Below are 18194 nucleotides of genomic sequence, written 5' to 3'. Positions count from 1 at the left end.
GCATCAAATCTCAGTCTTGCGAAAATGAAATAACTTTCCAGTTCGTCTTACGAAACCACGTTTAAAATGAATTTCGTGATCTTTCTCTATCGGTGTTTCGGTTGTCCGTGGAAGAAAGAATACTCTGTAGTATTTTAAAAACCTTTGTATATTCTACTACCCTTCTCGGCTTCCTAACTATGAGAGACTACAATTTCAACGCGGCAAAATACTCAAGACAAAAGTCATACAGAATTGTTAGATACGGAAAATCTTCATGTTGCCCGTTGCCACGATCCAGTGCCAGATTTAAATACTGTAGTCTGGGGCCCTAGCTGACATGACATTAAAGCTAAAAAGCTTTGCTTCTTACAGTAATGCATTGTTTCGTCCCCAGTTTTTAGCGAAAAATTCTGCTCTATTGCTAAATTCATGAATCTCCCTTCCCCCGTGATTTTAAAAACCATGCCAAGCCTTGTATGGATCTCCTTAACCTTTCGCAGTGATAGATGGTTGTGGTATAGTTGTTTTAACGACTGGAGCAACTGTACTACTGAGTTCCAGTAAATCCAGCCTTACCGGGATTTTAAAACTGTCATACCCATCAATCACAAGTCTCCTACTAACATTACTTAATTCGTAACATATTTGTAATAAAGGTAAGCTGCATCCATTATCAACTACTGCAGGATGGAAGCCTCCTCAACGATTCACGTTGAGGGAAATGGACCATAATCTGCCATCTGGTCCTGTACGTGTTGGCATATTTGTAATACTGAGTTTTAATTTTTTAGCAATTAGATGAAGTTGTCAAACGTGAGGTTTTAAATTCACATAAATACCACCAAACTTGCATTTAATGTGTATTTATTATTTTACTTTTCGTTTCTCAAAGTAAATCAAACATGCATATTTCAATCGAAGCATACATACACTTTTATAGTAATAACAAAAGAAAACTTACGCCCGAACAGGGACTCGAACCCTGGACCCTTAGGTTAAAAGCCTAATGCTCTACCGACTGAGCCATCCGGGCCACTGGTATATGCTTCTCTAATAAATTATTTAAATAATAATAAATTAATTTTAAAAAAATTAAGCCTTAACTTTGGATTGATTCAGGAGTAGAAATTAATGTTTAGTAAACAAAATTTAAGTGTCCCTTAACATACACTAGCAAAAAGTAACGGTCACATGCACGTATTATATCGCCAGATGGCAGCACTGTCGAGATCCATTCGCGTGTCTGGCAGATATTCGAAAATGGGCGAAACAACTACAACAGTTGCAAATTATTGTGAACAAAAGTCACGTAAGTTAAGTTAAGTTAAAAAAAAAAACATGAACTCTAATGTAACAGGTTATAATGACTTTTTAATACAGTACTTTGTACGATCTCTTTTCTGTTTATATCATCCTTGATTCTTTGTGGCAGTGGTGTAACAAGTTCTTTAATAATATTCTTTTTATATCTTGATTCTTAAACTGCATATTGGTTCATATGCGGTTCAACCCATCCTCTCTTTGGTTGTGCAATACAGTTTTTCACTCTCTCCTTAAAGATCGCCTACAGGTTTCTGATTGGATTCCAATAAGGAAACTGTAGACAATTCAAGGCAACTTTCTTTTTTGTATCAAAAAGTTCTTTGCCAACTTTTAAGAGCAAGGTTCAAACACAGCCGTCCCACCAGGGAAGTGTTTTGTCAACAACGAAACCACACCACTCATCCAGTATTTCGGTGTAGTTCGTACTGTTCATCACAGGCTCCACTAGGACGAGTGCGTCTGGTTCGGGGAATAAGTAACACTCAAAACATTTTTTTTTCTTTTTCTTTTATAGAGTGTTTATGATCCACGTGCTTTGGAGACACCTGTTCATCTTTTCTTTTTCTCACGCAGCAGGTGCGCCTTCCGTGTACAATAACTGAGTTTTATCGAAGAAAATAACCTTCTTTCAATCTTCTTCCATCCGTGGGGAATAATTTATGCCCAAGCAATTCTCTTCCTCTTCATTTTCTCGGTTATTTTTAGTTCTGAGGAATAATCCTTCCAGAAGTTGGACCAGTTGAGTTATGGACAGTAATATCTGACACTGGGAGATGCATTTGAGCCAAAGTCACCATGTATCGTATTAGTTTTATCATGTTCAAGAAAAATACATATGAAAATATAAATAAATTCTGATTACTTAAATTATTAATCTCTTCTCATAAAATGCTGTAGTTACCTAAATAAATTTGGTAGTGTTATATTGTCAACTCAAAAGTTCTGTCATACACGCATTTGAGTTTACTGTGATTTGAATCCATTAGCGAAACTATTGCAATAAAATAGTACATTTTATGCAATTGTAAGTTATAAAAATACTGTACAGTTGTTGTACAATTTTTGTAACACGTTATTCCAACGCTTATGCAATTTTATGATGTCGGACCTTGCGTTTTTCAACAAGATGACGAGACAAGAGGATGTAACCACATCTTCTGTCCCAAAGCTTGCTTAGAGTTAATACTGTGACACCGATGGACTCCTGCCCAGAGTCCCAATTTGTGCTCAATGGGAATATCGTCGGAAGAATTGATAAAATACATGGAGAGAATCTTATCCATAGAGTCAATCATCAGTTGCCAAATTTAAAACTGTTCTGCTGGCAGAATGGAAAAATATTTCATCAACACATGCCATTAATTGATGAAAAGTTTTCTTCAAACGCTATGTGCTGACAGTTCAAGAAACATGATTCGTAAATAATCAGTTTCTTTTCTCTTGGTGTGCGAATACTTTTTTGGAAGCATGGTATGTTGATATCTTTTAAGATGTTTGAGAACTGTTTGGAAAGATTTTTAAAACTGTTATTATTAAAGTAACTCGACAGTGACATTTTACTGGTTAATAAAGAGTTAAATCTTTGTCCATGCCTTGAGGTTTTCAAGATAAACACATTTAGATGTTTGCTCCTTTAATTATGAATATCAATACATTAAGTATTACATTTTAAGTGTTTTTTTTAACTCAATGTAATATTTAATGTCATGATTTCTGCTGCATGCTCTTTCTGTGTAGAACAGCTGAGAACAAGAACCTTAGTGTGGTTCGTTGCCAAACGTGTCGATTACTTCGGGGACGTAAGCTTTAGAACGGATTTCAATTTTGTCCCCGGGCACGGCCATCGTGTTAAGTCTATGCAGCTTGCTCTTTCCCATTATGGATGCGAGCCAAGTCTTTACATGTCTTAGTGTGCTGAAGGCTCTCTCTTTCTCTATAAGTGCCCTTTGCAGCAGACAAAGTGAGCGCGAGTACAGTAGGAACTTTTCTGCTCTGTCAAAACTGAGCGATTTAGGATTACGGTGGAAAAGTTAGGGGACTACCCCCAACTTACCCTGATGTGGCAGCGTCCATGGATTTGCGTTGAATTTTACTGTAATTTATCTGGCCCATCGCCAACTAAATGGTTTAGAGTTTGCTGGCTCAAAGTGTTCCGTCCCAGATAATAAACAGAAGCAGAACTTATTATTTTCAACGAAATATTAAATTCTGTCACTTTATATGATAATATTATATAAGACTATATACAGGTTATGAAAAGTAGTGTGAGATTATTCAACCTGTATGTGTTTCAACCTTTTATGTACCGCAGAAATTTATACAGAGAATTTATTTACATTCTGATATTGCCTCTCTTTTTTCACACATGGGAATATACTCTTTTCCAATAATCGCCTGTACACAATTTACATGCAATGATTCCATTAGTTGTTGTTGGGTTTTAGGAGCATCAGCGACAAAGGCCATTTGCTTCGTGTATGTTTTTTGTAAATTGTGTGTGTCCTAAGGTCGATTTTCTGTTTGCTGGACGAAAAATCCGAGTTTCCGGGAGGGAAAACCATGTCCCCTCGCCCCAGACTGACTAACTCAGCCATGTTGTGAAAAAGGCCCATAAAAATCTCCCCTCCCCCGTCATCGACGGAAACTCTCGTCTTTCCCACCCCGTGTGGAGAGGACGGCGATTCTACCAACTGTGCTACCCACGATGTCTCGATTCCATCAGAGTGGATGGTATTTGCTAGAATATAGACAATTATGCACCTTTAATTCTGCGTTATCTTTGAACTCGACCTCTGTCGTGTATCTTCAAGTAATCCAAATATATGAATATCCAGAAGGCGCAAGATCAAAACAGTTATCGCGGATGTGGTAGAACATGAGATTTGAACTTCTAAATGCATTCTAGCATTAGTTTGGCAACATATAAATGACTGTCGTTCTATTAGACGATGACTCTATTCTGTTGTTAGAAAACCTCGCCTTGTCCACAAAATTGCTAGCCAACATTCTTTTTTCTTTCTTTTTCTTATATTGAAACTGATGTGTTGGTCTTTTCGAATAAATTATCTTTAACTGTTTCTTAAGTTTCTGATACAATTAAAATCATTTTTAACCAGTTCTTTGTAACTTTTATTCTTTTCAATGATAAACCACTGAGTATCGCATATATTCTGAAGTAAAATTTGGGGAGGGAGGGGGTTGCAAAGTTGTTGTTTTGTTAATGATTTAAATCACTTATCGGCTACTTCGGTTCACTTCGTTTTATTCCTCCAAATAACAAAAATGGAATGGAAGTCTCTGTTCAACAGCGATATAACAGGAAAGACCAGTCGGCATTTGAAGTGACAGCTTAGCACCACTATTACCAACACTATATCTCGGAAACTATAAACCCATGTTGAAATAAGAGTATAACGGTGATAAGGATATAATGGTATTATTATTTTGCAACCCTCCCTCCCCAAATGGATACCACCAGAAAGGTGGTATCCATTTGGGGAGGGAGGGTTGCAAAGTTGTTGTTTTGTTAATGATTTAAATCACTTATCAGCTACGTTAATTTATTTATTATTGCACATACAAAAAAACAACTACCGCCACCCTTTTCAAGTGTACCGTGAGATTAGGAAAACCTTCATTGAGTTCAATGGCAACCATCGTTTAGGCGTGCACCGAATTCTAGTGAATCTTTTAACTTCGAGTATAAGTAACTTTAGTGACCAAAGGTTGAGACCGCCACTCTAGCCAGCTTGAATTTTTCAAGGCACGCCCGCAGCACACCTCCTGCTTGTGACAGCAAGGTCACTGGAGACCTAAAAAGAAATTTTGCGCCCGAACAGGGACTCGAACCCTGGACCCTTAGGTTAAAAGCCTAATGCTCTACCGACTGAGCCATCCGGGCTACTTGTAGTATTATTAGCATTATTTTATTAAGTTAAAATAGTAAAATATACGAGTATATTTATGAATTTTCTTGGAAAGGGTGTAAGGAATGCACCTTTCGGTATGCAAATGAACTGCCTCAACTTCCATATACTTGAGAGACGCACAGACGGTGCAGACCAAGTGTGGTAGAGGACCACGCCTGGAAAGAGAAAATAATGTAAAGAATTGAACAAACCATCATAACGAAGATATTATATGAAGTACTACCTTATGGCTAAAACAAAAGTAATGATGAACAAGTATGTCACAGAAAGAGACATAATGATTGAAGGAGCAGTAATTGAAAAGGTGGAGTCATATACTTATCTGGGACAAGTTATTAGCTGTAATAATGATAAATGGCTGGAAGTCAAGAGAAGAATAAATTTTGGATGGATAGCATTCAGGAAATATAGTCACATACTGAAGAGCAATATCCCAGTTTGTCTGAAACGTAAAATAATGGACCAATGTATACTCCCCACCATGACTTATGGAAGTGAAACTTGGGCACTCACCAAAAGAATGGAAGAGAAGCTGAGAACCACACAGCGAAGAATGGAACGAATCATATTGGGAATAAGACTGTTAGATAAGAAGAGAAACACGTGGATTAGGCAACAAACTCAAGTAAAGGACATTCTTATCAAAACTAAAGAATTAAAATGGTCTTGGGCAGGACACATAGCTCGAAGACATGATGACAGATGGACTAAGAAAATAGCAGAATGGTATCCAAGAGGAGCTAGAAGAAAACCTGGAAGACAAAGGCGGAGATGGATAGATGAAATTCATGAGTTTGTGGGTAGTAAATGGATGTCCAGTGCTCAAAACAGAAGCAACTGGAAAGTTGCTGGAGAGGCCTTCATCCTGCAGTGGATTGAAAATGGCTGATGATGATGATGACCTTATTTTAAATTTATGAATAGAATCAATTAACAGATATTCATTAATATTTATTTAATTGAAATAAAAATAACATTTTTATAAATTTCTGGTCTCGTTTTAAGCACAGAATCTTTCTGTCAACAGAATATAATTTTATTTTTTAACTTTACGATAGAATCCATCTCTTTACCCATTTTCACGCTAGATGGCAGGACACGTTCATCGTTCTCATATTATGCGGAAATAACACAGAGAGTGGTAGAGATTGGTCAGCGAAATTGCGTAGAAATTAGGATATGGAAATCTGAGTGTCTTCCTACAAAAGCACTAGCTGTTGTTGTGAACGTTTTTTGTAATTTATGGAATCAGAGAACATCAGGCACTTTTTTTTTTTAAATTAAAAGTATATTTGTATTTGTACAGTTGAGATTGTTATTACACAGAAGGGCCAATCAATTCTCTTTCTCTTAAATTATGCACTTTTGGTAATATTCACACTTTGTAAGTACGTTGTGGTGACTTTAATGGTTGGCTGATTATATTCTTAATATTTTGTAAACAAGTTCCCTTTTTGTTGATAATTTCCAGTTTTCGATTGGCATCGCTCTCATTGTAATACTTGTAATGGTGGACTTGGCCATCATGGCCTTAGTTGCCTTTGTGCCATAAAAACCGAAATCAAATCAAACTTGTAATGCGGGCGATATTTTTAAAACCTGATGTCATTGATGAAAACGTGTGATGATTCAGCTTAGATATCTGTATTGAAACAGTCACCGGAGGCCACAGGGGGCCTCCATTTACTTTCCTGTTATCGTAGATATTGTAGAAGAGGAGGGCGCCAGCCTAAAAGAATTAAGAGAACATAGCATACAGTACCTCTACATCATGTATGAAGATATTACTTCTTTTTTAAAATAAAAATAAATAAATTTTTCTATTTACACTCCGAAAACGTGGTTAGAGGAGATCATAAAAGAAACAGCACCGTATTTAGCAGTCACGGGCTTGAACCCCGGTCAATCAAAGCGTGTACTCATGCATCCTTGGGCCTGATCACTCGGTTACAATAACCTAAAAGAAACTTTATTTGTCAGGAGTGGGATTCGAACCCACGCCCGGAAGACCGGACTGCGACCTGAACGCAGCACCTTAGACCGCTCGGCCATCCTGACATTACGATTTGTTTTATTAACATTTAATTAATGATATGGCCGTCATACCCGAGTGGTAAACTAAAAGGGTACACAATATAAGTACAGTACTTTGAGTAACAGGGGTACAAGTCCGTGACTGCTAAATCCAGATGAGGTGATTGAGTTTGACTGAATTTTAGCATTACTCGGAGAATACTTTCATAAAGGCAGCCATAAACAAGTGATGGTGCAGTAGTACACACGTTTGAGTTCACGTTGAATATTCGTGCATTTTATTTTTAATATTTGTACATCGACTTCTTTTATCATGGTAACAATTCGCGTGGTTTTTCTGGTTTATATTATCTTTATTGTTTGTTATGTTTGTATAAGTGTGTGGTCGTCATGGGACTGATTTGTATAGCTGTGGGGGGGGGGGAAGAAAACCTGCTCCTAACTGCATACTCAATTGAAGCATTACAAGCAAAATATAGTAGAAAGAGCAGTTGGGAATATGATAGAATGTTCTGTGTACTCATTTTTAAGTGTAGTTGATAAGTGTTAGAAGTACACCGCGTGGTAGATGACTACCAGGTGGACATCTAACAAATCGCAAGACCAATGAAAACATTCAAAGAATTGAGTTCATTAGGTTATCCAATCTGGCGACTAACATAATTTGTTTTCCTATTTATAATCCGGGATGGTTACATCAGATAATGGGTTTTTGCAAGACAGAGACTACTAGAAATGTATCGTATTTTGTGATATAACATTGACTCAACAAGCGGCTTGCGTGGTCAGGTATCTATTCCTGACCATTCAGCTACAGTCTGCCTTGAATTTGACGATTAGCAAAGGTTGCTTCTTAGCTATCCAGTCACATGGAACATATTAACTACTAAACTGTTACCTTTAGCTAAAGATAGTCATGCTCACTTTGAAAGGAAAGGAAAAATATCTTTGGTTAAGTGAATGGATTCTTTATCATGACAATGGCCAAGCTCACAGCGCGCTTACTGTTAGACAGTTTGTTTATTTTTCTGTTTTTTTCCAACGTGTTGGTTTTAAATTAAATGTAAGATGGAAAGTTTAAAGTTTTATGTTAAATTGCCGCCTTTGAATAAGATTAAAAATCCAAATAAAAGTCCAATAATAGCAACTCTTTCATCGTTAAAATGTCTATGGTATCCATTGACGAGATGAACATTTTTTTTTTTTTTAAATCTTGCTCTGTGTGTGTGTGTGTGTGTGTGTGTGTGATGAAGGAATTTTAATATTTTCAACTTTTTCCATACTGTATATGTTAACCTAGTGAACTTCGGTAAGCTGTTTTTAAATAACATTGGATCCAAAATCCGACTTAAATTCTCAGTTCATTGACATGAGCGAGTAATTTAAGACATTACTTCGAGTCTGGGAGACATTCAGAAGTCCGTACAAAGACATAAAACATAGTACACCAAGCAGAAAATTATTCGCATATGGGATCAAAGTACCATCATACATTTGCGAGTTGATTGTTTCTTGGTGCACTTTTGCAACCAGAACATTTCTTAAGATTTCCATTTGATTTGGAGTTATTTTCTTGAAAACGTACACTGTTAAGTGCTTAAAGAAGTCTCTGATAATTTTAATTTAGAGTTAATGTAGGATGTTATTTTCGGATTATATGTCAAATTATCTACTTTGTGTAATGTTATATATAATAAATAATTTTTCTAGTGATTAAGCTGTTCCAAAAGTGAAGGGCACGCCTCTTTCTTTTCTTTTCCTGTGTAGCTGTTCCGTTTATTGTGTTTTATATGCAGTAGGCGCGATGGTGAAGATGATGGTGAAGCGCGATGGTACAGAAGTACTCGCGTTTGAGCGACCATGGTTTAAGTTCATGTGACTACTAAATACGATGATGTTCTTGCGAGCTCCTCTGAATTTATGTGGTTGTCTGGCAGTATAAACAGAAAATTTATATCGAACTTTTCCATACTATTGGAGTAGCAGAACTGAGTTGTAGTTGTCGTTGTGAGGTTATAGGCTCATCAGCAACTTACCATGTTGCGTCGTATATAATATGTCTGTAAATTGCGTGTGTTCTGTGGTCAATATGCTGTTTGTTGACGAAAAACCATGCAACCTTTGCTTCAGATTGACTAATTCAACCAGGTTGAGAAAAAGACCATAAAAATTCCTGGCCTCATTAAGGGGATTCGAACTCAGGTCTTTTCCATCTGGTTTGTGGGGGGAAGACGGGGATTATACCCATGAGGACAGTAGAGTTGGGTAAGCATTCCTATTTTTTTTCAATCATGTGGATATTGATGCGTTATATTTGTTATCCCTAATCTCATCAACCTATACTTGTTGAAGTGTTAGATGACTTATATCGATAAAATAGGTGGTCTGGAAGATATTATGAGGGGCACAAATTGGGTCATTGTTTTGAAGGATTTGTAAACGTCGTCTGGCATACTGTCTGTCTGTTTATGGAATGTCAGCTATGCGTTATGCACCATTTCACAGTTCACTGATCTTTGTTGAACCAATTTGATTAGCACTAAGACGATTGCTATCACTTCGTAAATCCCCTGATTCGAAGGCAATGCACTAATATGTGGATAGGAGATTTGTCAACAAGATCTGTTCTTCTTGTTGTTGTTATAGAGTTGTAGGTGCATCAGCGACTTAGACCATATTGTGCTGTTGTATGTTATGTTTGTACAAGCTTGTGCTTGGGGGCCGATTTGCATGTTATGCCTGTTAAAAAACCGGACCACTTAAAGTAGACTAACTACAGCACCTATTCAAGAATCTTTAGAAATTACAACACCATTATATTGTCACTGAGAACGTCAACAAGATCTAAAGAATAACACTGACTGACTGACTTTATTCCGAAAGAAATTAGTGGCATTTTCCCATTCAACGATTATAAAATCAAAATAAGTATCTAATTAGACTTTGATCAGAATTTTTCTCTGAATAGTTAGCTGGCATTGTCTACACCTCTTCTTCTATATTTTTCTGATTTTTATCCATATTACTGCACATATGAATTGGATAGAAATGCAGAGCATCCAACTTTGTTTTTTTAAATGGGTAAATGACTGTAATAAACGTGACACTATTTAAAAGAAAGTTAAAAACAACATTTTAAATACAAATGGCTCCATTATAATTATCAAATAAACACAATACAGTAAGACGTTGATAAACCAAACTAGTCAAGGAATTATTAGATAATAGCATCCACGTTAGTTATGCATATTAGTGGGGACTATTTTTGATATATTGGACAGTATGTGGTGTTTACAGTTCCTGCTCTTCTATTCTAATTTATTTATTTTTGGTGTAGGAAGTGTTTATTGGCGTTCAGAATTATGTTTGTTTCATACTTATGCCCGGGGAACAAATTTATTTTATTCTTGTGAGAACTTGGTATTGCAAACAAGAAAGAATTATATACAGTGTGTCCACAAACTTTGCAAAACTAAAACGTTATTGTGTAAATAGGATACATGATTCAAACCTCAAACCACTTCCAGATGATAGAGGATATCTTAAAAATTTTATTAGAGGTAATATACCTTTAGTTACTGTATAGATGGCCCATTTAACATTTGCTGTCAACTCGGCCGATTGCTTCATAAATGCGTTAGTTATATTCCATAATGGTTTCTGGAATAAGTAGAAAGTACACTTGATTAATCCCCAGAGAGTAAAATGAAGAGGGGGAGTCAGATCAAGGGATTATAGGGACCATAAAATCGCTCCTTTTCAAATTCCCTTCCCAGGAATTACTTTATTCAGCTATGCACGAACTTCTTTGTGGTAATGTGTCGGAGCTCCGTCTTGTTGGAAAATGAACTTGTCCTCATGCAGTGGGGACATAAGGAAATTCTGTATCATGTCCAGATACACGATGCCTGTGATGGCAGCTTTTCCAAGAAAAGTCCGCCTTAAACTTCTCTACAACTCATCGCGCAAAAGGCCAAATTCCACCAAGATTGCAGTTTTGCGATTATGCTGCCATCTACTGCAACGAGCATTTTCCTGTGGGCGAATAAACACTTGAAAATATCCTCTATCATCTGGAAGTGGTTTCAGGTTTATATCATGTACCCTATTCACACAATAACGTTTTAGTTTAGTAAAAGATATTAGTGGACACCGTTTATTTATATTCTACTTCAATTCTTTGTAAATCTTAAAATACTGTATACATTATGTGGAGATATTACCAAAAACTACAGTACTTAATATTTAGCTAAAGAAATTACAATAGAGTACATACTTTCAAGTATCCCTAACCCTAATATAAAGTTTCAATATGCCACGCCTACGAATATAGGCGTAGCATATTGATACGTTCTTAAAATGACTATAGCATTTTGCTGACGCCTTATAGCCTTAGTTGCTTTGGTTTTTACACATAACAGTTTTTGTTAATTTTTTAAAATTAGTTATGAAAATGTAAAGTTTAATATAAAAAACAACACACACTACAAAGAATGTTAAGGTTTTTTTTTGTTAAGTATTGAAAAATTTATAGCAAAAATCATTGAGATGATTTTTCATCAAAATATCGTCCACGAGATTTTATGACTGCCTTACACAGACGTGGCATTCTGGCGATTAATTTTACAATAGTGTCTTGACTAATATTATTCCAAGAGAACTGCAAGGTTTCCTCCACAAATTTTGTGAAGATGAGCAGATTTCATGGACTTTGATGATCCCGTAAAAGCTCTATTGGGTTTAAGTCAGCGTTGGGGATGGTCACACCATAATTTGCAATACCCCCTCTTGTTGTTTATTTGCTAGAAAGTCCTTGCAGATCTTAGAGCTGTGCTTCGGGTCATGGTCTTATTGTAATATAAATTTTCTCCACAAAGTCGAAGTCCAGAGGATATTGCTTTACGTTCAAGGTTTTTATAGCCTTCTTTTCTTAAAATTCCTTTAAATCTAATGATGTCATCCTCTCCAGAAAAACAGAATGAACCCCAGATCATGATGGAACACTACCTGCTTGACTATAGACACTAAACAGTGTGACACCATTTTTCCTTCAGTTGATCGTCTCACATAAACTCTACGTTTGGTCTACAAAAATTTCAAATTTGGATTCATCCGTCCACAGTTCGTTTTTCCACTCTTCAATTGTTCAATGTTGCTGTTTAGTTACAGCTCTTACTCCTCAATTTACGTCATTGCAAAATACTCCAGAGTCATCTACAATCTTCTATAATATTGAAACAATACTCCCACTTTCAAGAATATCTGGAATCATCTACAACGTTCTTCCGCATTCAGGAGTCTTCAACACCTTTCTGAAATATTATCGAATATTCTAGAAATTTCTTTAATATTATTTCAGTTTTTGATTTTTATACATAATATTAAATATTTTAATAAAAATTGGTAAACAAGTTGGTCCTATTTTAATAAAAAACTTTGAAAATTAAGAAAAATTAAGGAAGCGCGATTCCAAACTTTTAGGCTGTAGTGTACGTAAACAAATGAATTAGAATCGAATATTGAAATTTTCTTCCCAACAAGGCTCAGAATCATGTCTAACGTGTACTTTAGACATGAACGTGTGTGGAAAAGTGAACCTATCAAACAGAACCATAAAAAAACCCAGCAAAACAGGTGATGGGCAACGAAGCAACTACCCCACCACTTTGTCAAAGGAACGGGTATGTATACAGAGAGAGAAAGAGAGAGAACAGAATACCTTAGCAGTGGACACGAAATGACTTCCGTAATTACGAGTAGGGCTTTATGGGAATGCACGTTATCTTCCTGTGTGCTGCGGGACAATATGTAATAGTTCACTCTGCATCGCTAACCCAACCCTTCAACGAGAACAGCCTCACGTATTCCGTTGTGAGAATTACAAGTTCATCAAAGAGCGAGTGAATGTCCAGTTCGTAGCATCTGACGGAGGTGATTACGACAGGAAGAGATAGCGATCTGTGTTCCTTCTCTGGCGCTCATAAAAGTGAGTTTATTGCGGAAAAGCATTGAGTTGTCGAATCCACAGGAACGTCGGGGACTGCGGGCAGTTGTTGCTTTCAGAGCATAAACGCTGATTCGGATCTGACGATGCCGACTATCAAACGCTACTCGGAGGAAGTGTAGATCGTCGTTTTGCGGATCTGGCTGTTAAGTGACGAGCAGGTGGGAGAGGAATTGGCCGCGATATGCAACATCGTAGCTTGTACGGAGGTCTAATTATACTCAACTGAACTATAATTTCGTGTGGAACACTCACAGGTTCCGCGCAGCTATAAAACTCGCTGCAGCTGCTTAGTAGATAATATGAGAGGACCGCATTCCTGGTACAGATGTCGTCAGTGAAGGGCAAAAACTATTTTTGTCCACTTTCGGGAGGTACAAGGTTTTTTCGCCAATATAAAGTATCAATACACCACTCCTACAGAAGGTAGTTCGCTAATACACGCCCTTATTAGCATTTTAAGAAATATTAAGTGGTGTTAGAAGTTTGGCTATACTAATTCTAAATTTGCAACGTGGTCTTATAAGTCTCCTTGAGTTTATCTTAATTCAGTAGTTGATCATAAATTCTTTTTGACATATGCGATGTGTTCCTACTTCCCGTGGTCACTTTAACTTGATAATATCTTCATCCAGTTCGTTGCACCATTTTTTTTAATAACCTTGGATTTTTTTTTTAATAAAAATTCCAAGGCTGTTAAGTGAATATAAATTGGCAGTACTCGGTTATCGTATAGTGGTTTCTCCACTTGTCATTCATATGGAGTGGTCTGGATTCGAGTCTGGTTATAATAGATTGTAGGAATTTCTAAAAGCTCATATTCGGTGGAGGCTGAGTTATTCGATCTCAGACTGAGGGAGTAGGGTTCCCCAGTGAATTAATCTGATTTTTTTTTTCAACCGCACATCATGGAAATCAATGAATGCACTCAGGAAGGCATAGGGAAGCCACCCTCTGTCAACGATTTATAATTTTTTAGACAGTCTGGACGCTTTGTACCCGCATCCCACGAATAACGAATACACGCGACCTTAAAAAAAAAAAAAAAAAGGAAAGAAAAGGAGTACTTCGCAGCGAATCGAACACGAGCTCTTTTGCACGTGGTCTGTTATACCAAATAGCTAAGTTCTGTAATCCGTGACATGTCAATAAACTAGTTGTTCTTGGTGGTAGAGCGAGTGGTGGTAAGGGATTGATTGTTTATTATTGCACCAATATTTGTCTTTCAGTTGCATGTATTCTATGATCATTTTGAAAACTTAACTGGATAAAAGAATGAGTTTTTCTGAAGCCGACTAACATGGCCACGATGTGAAAAATATTCATTACAAATTCCTCCCATCTTCACGGAATTCGAACCAAGAAAACCTCCACTATTCTTAGTGGAGGTTTTCTTGTGTCGCACTATTCTTACCGTTTTTTGTCGTATGATTTGACAGCGATCGTAACCACTATACTGTCAGCAAGGGTCCACATTATAGAAGTGAACGCTTACGAGTACTCAACCCGCGTGTCTAGCACAGTTGGTATTATTACCGTCCTCCCACACCGGCTGGAAAAAGACTTGAGTTCGAATCTCGTCAATGGCACGAGGAATTTTTATGATTCCTTTTCACAGCATGGCTGAGTTAGTCGGTCTCAGGAGAGGACAGCATGGTTTTTTCTCCCAGAAACGTGGGGGTTTTTTGTTCAGCAAAACAGCAAATCGACCATAGAATGCACAAAACTTAACGGGTACTCTGAATACTCAATGTTAACATAGCATATCAAATCTAAAGATATCGTACAAGAAAAGTTCAAATTTAAATTATTTTAACGGGACCAGGGCTTGTTGTTCACATTCATATGCATATTTTGTTTGCAGAAGTGCGTGTTCGCGGGTAGATTTTCATGCTGTATGATCTGAAAAAACCTGAATAACTTTATGGGGTGGGAACCTACTCCCGAGGTCTTTGAGATCAGCTAACTAGAGCATCGATTGAAGAGGATTTATAGATTCTTCTAGTCGTCAACTGGGATCGAACCCAGATCTCTCCAAACGAGTGACAAACTGCAACTCGATACAAGGAGTATCGACTAAGCTGCCACGGAGGACCACAGTTCAAATATAGTGCTGAGAAAAGTTTTTCGGCAACCCACGAGAGAGATACTAGATTCGCTTCTGGAAATGAACGCAATTAGTTCGACTGAAAAAAATCTGCGCAAACACAGAAATCAAAAATGCAAGTAATGTGGAATATGCCCTTTCCAGGGCCGTGTCCCAGGCCTTGACCGACTGGATTGGCTACACAGTACAACAATGTACAAACCCAGGCCTATGCAGATGACCTGGTCATGCTCTTTTCTGCCAATAACAGAACCCAACTAGAAGCAACTGCCAACCAGGCCATCTCCACCCTTCAAGCTTGGGCAGAGCATAACAACCTAAAGATCTCCCCAGAGAAAACCAATTCGATCCTACTAAAAGGCACCCTTGATTTGAGAAGACCTCCCCAAATCAAGGTCAATGGTGTTACAGTAAAACTAAAAACAGAGCTTAAATATCTAGGTTTGATCTTAGACAAAAACCTTTCCTTCACTCCTCATCTAGACCAACTCAGGATTAAGATCAGGAAGTATGCTGCCCAAGTCTCAAGAGTTGCCCGGAAGGACTGGGGCTTAAAGAAGAGAACGCTGTCACTCTTCTATAAGGCAGTTTTCATCCCGGTTATCACCTATGCTTCTGGAGTCTGGTACAAGAAGGCCAATACCGTAGTAAACAGATCGCGCCTAGGAACTATCCAGCGCTCTCTTCTCCTTCTGTCCTCGCGTGCCTGTCGCACTGTCAGCACCCATGCGCTCCAGGTCCTCACTGGATCTCTTCCACTGGACCTGGAGATTGTTCGTCATGGGTTGCTCTACCAAATAGCCAAAGGAAGAGCAGTTACTTGTGCAGGTTTCACCACTGACCCAGCAAATAATAGAAACGCTGAAAAGAAGAGACTTAATGAACATCTAACAGACACCTGGCAAGAAAGATGGCAGGCATCAACTAAAGGCGCTGTCACCAAAAGATTCCTCCCTGATGTCAGGGCCTCCTACCCCCTCACACCTGTCTGGTTTTCACCAGGACTCTATGCTACCTACCTCCTCACTGGACATGGCTCCTTCCAGAAAAAACTACATGACTTCAGAATTTCAGACTCACCCCGCTGCCACTGTGGAGAGGATCAGACGTGGGAGCACCTTGCCCACAGCTGTGAAATCTACGAGGACTTCAGGAGGATCCTAATAACAAAACTACGCTTCAACTACCAAAATCAAGAACACCTCACCCTACAGAATGAAGAAACTTACCGAGCTCTGACTCAATTTGCAATGGACTTATTTACCAGGCAGAAAGCGCTACCACCACCTTAGTATCCGAATCAATAGGTCATAACAACCATGACTGCCAATTGTTGCTACGCATCATTGAGCCATGGATGCTAACGCCTTGGACCAACTTGCACAAGACTTGACTAGCAGTGCAATAAAAGACAGGGTCCGCACATACCTTGACAAATTCCTCATCATTGATTTCTGGACAAACTTCTCTCGCCCAGATGTGACACATTTCATCAAGAAGAGGCCTAGCATCGATCCCTGGACTTGACCATCAATCTTGGACTCCCGGTTTTGACCCCCCCCACTGTTCGTTCTGATGGACTACTGGACCAGCCTTCAGTCTGGATGCGACACAGACTCACCAAATGGAGCCCCAATGACGGCACCTGAACTAGACCTTACTGAACATGACCCATCCACCATAGCAGCACTCACACTGCTGGATTTCCAGCAAGTTGTCGGCTCCAACTGACTGGCCGTGCTAGCTGTACCTACCCTGAACTTGCGGAGTATATCTCTCTCTCCTTTTTTTTTTTTTTTTTTTTTTTTTTTTCGGCTTCTTTCTTCTGTTTCCTGCCATCCGTTCTTTTATCCCCCCCCCCTATTTTTCTCTTACAGAATGATTTTTTTTTTTTTATTATTTTTATTTTTTTTATTTTTTTTTTTTTTTTTTATATTTATTTATTTATTTATTTTATTTTATTTTATTTTATTTTTTTTTTGTGGGGTGGTGGTTTTCGTCCACCCGCCACCCCACTCCTCTCTCTGGTGAGGCACTGGGCATGCCACACTGTCATCAGGGGCCATCTTCCCTATTGGCCCCTTTCTTCTGTTTCCTACCCTCCAGTCTTCTGCCTTCCTCCCTTACTTTTCTCTTGCACAACGTTTTTTTTTTTTTTTTTTTTTTTATTTAGTTTATATATATATATATATATATATATATATATATATATATATATATATATATATATATATATGTGTGCGTGTGTGTGTGTATATACATATATTTATATATACACATACACGCATTCCCCACAGGTCTAAATCTAAAAACATCAAAATTACTGCCCGACCTATTTGGCCCTAGAACAAGTTATCAGCGAACAACCCTACGCTCTGTTAAAATTACAACCGTTGCTCAAGAAACAGCGATCATCTCATTCTTAAATCTGGTCCTAGCCACTGAAATCCCAGGAAAGTAGGTGGCAGGACCCGCCAGAGTACTCTAGCTACAGTGGTACACCCGGTCAGCCTCCCCGTGGCATGGTGTGGTAACGTCGGGTCCCACTAGGGGCTCGGCGGCTAATAGACCGGAGGAACAAAGGGCACAACACAATACACAGCACATGACCCCCACACACTTCAAATCTCTGGCCCCGATACAATGTACACCCGCGGAGATGGGAGAAATCCCAGGAGCCGTTAGACACTAACATACCTTATACCTTATACCTTATACCTTATACACAGTACTATCGAGGAAATAACATCCACTGTCACTAAAGAGAATCGAGAGCTCATTTTTGCAAATTCATCCAGTGAGAGTTATAGCCCTA

At 38.1% G+C, this 18194-nt stretch overlaps 3 non-coding genes across 3 annotated transcripts; all 3 read right to left on the bottom strand.

Moving 5' to 3' along the window:
* Positions 1–942: 942 nt before the first annotated feature.
* TRNAK-UUU (transfer RNA lysine (anticodon UUU)) lies at positions 943–1015 on the bottom strand. The gene has a single exon. It is a non-coding gene; the product is annotated as a tRNA-Lys (tRNA).
* A 4118-nt stretch (positions 1016–5133) lies between these two features.
* TRNAK-UUU (transfer RNA lysine (anticodon UUU)) lies at positions 5134–5206 on the bottom strand. Its single transcript has one exon. It is a non-coding gene; the product is annotated as a tRNA-Lys (tRNA).
* A 2002-nt stretch (positions 5207–7208) lies between these two features.
* On the bottom strand, positions 7209–7292 carry TRNAL-CAG (transfer RNA leucine (anticodon CAG)). The gene has a single exon. It is a non-coding gene; the product is annotated as a tRNA-Leu (tRNA).
* Between the last annotated feature and the right edge of the window lie 10902 nt (positions 7293–18194).

Source organism: Mastigoproctus giganteus, chromosome 2, assembly GCF_048544385.1.
Source record: "Mastigoproctus giganteus isolate SK-2022 chromosome 2, ASM4854438v1, whole genome shotgun sequence".
In the NCBI taxonomy this organism is placed as follows: Eukaryota; Metazoa; Arthropoda; class Arachnida; order Uropygi; family Thelyphonidae; genus Mastigoproctus; species Mastigoproctus giganteus.
Note: the sequence above shows the minus strand (reverse complement) of the source record. Positions and strands in the feature narration are given on the sequence as shown.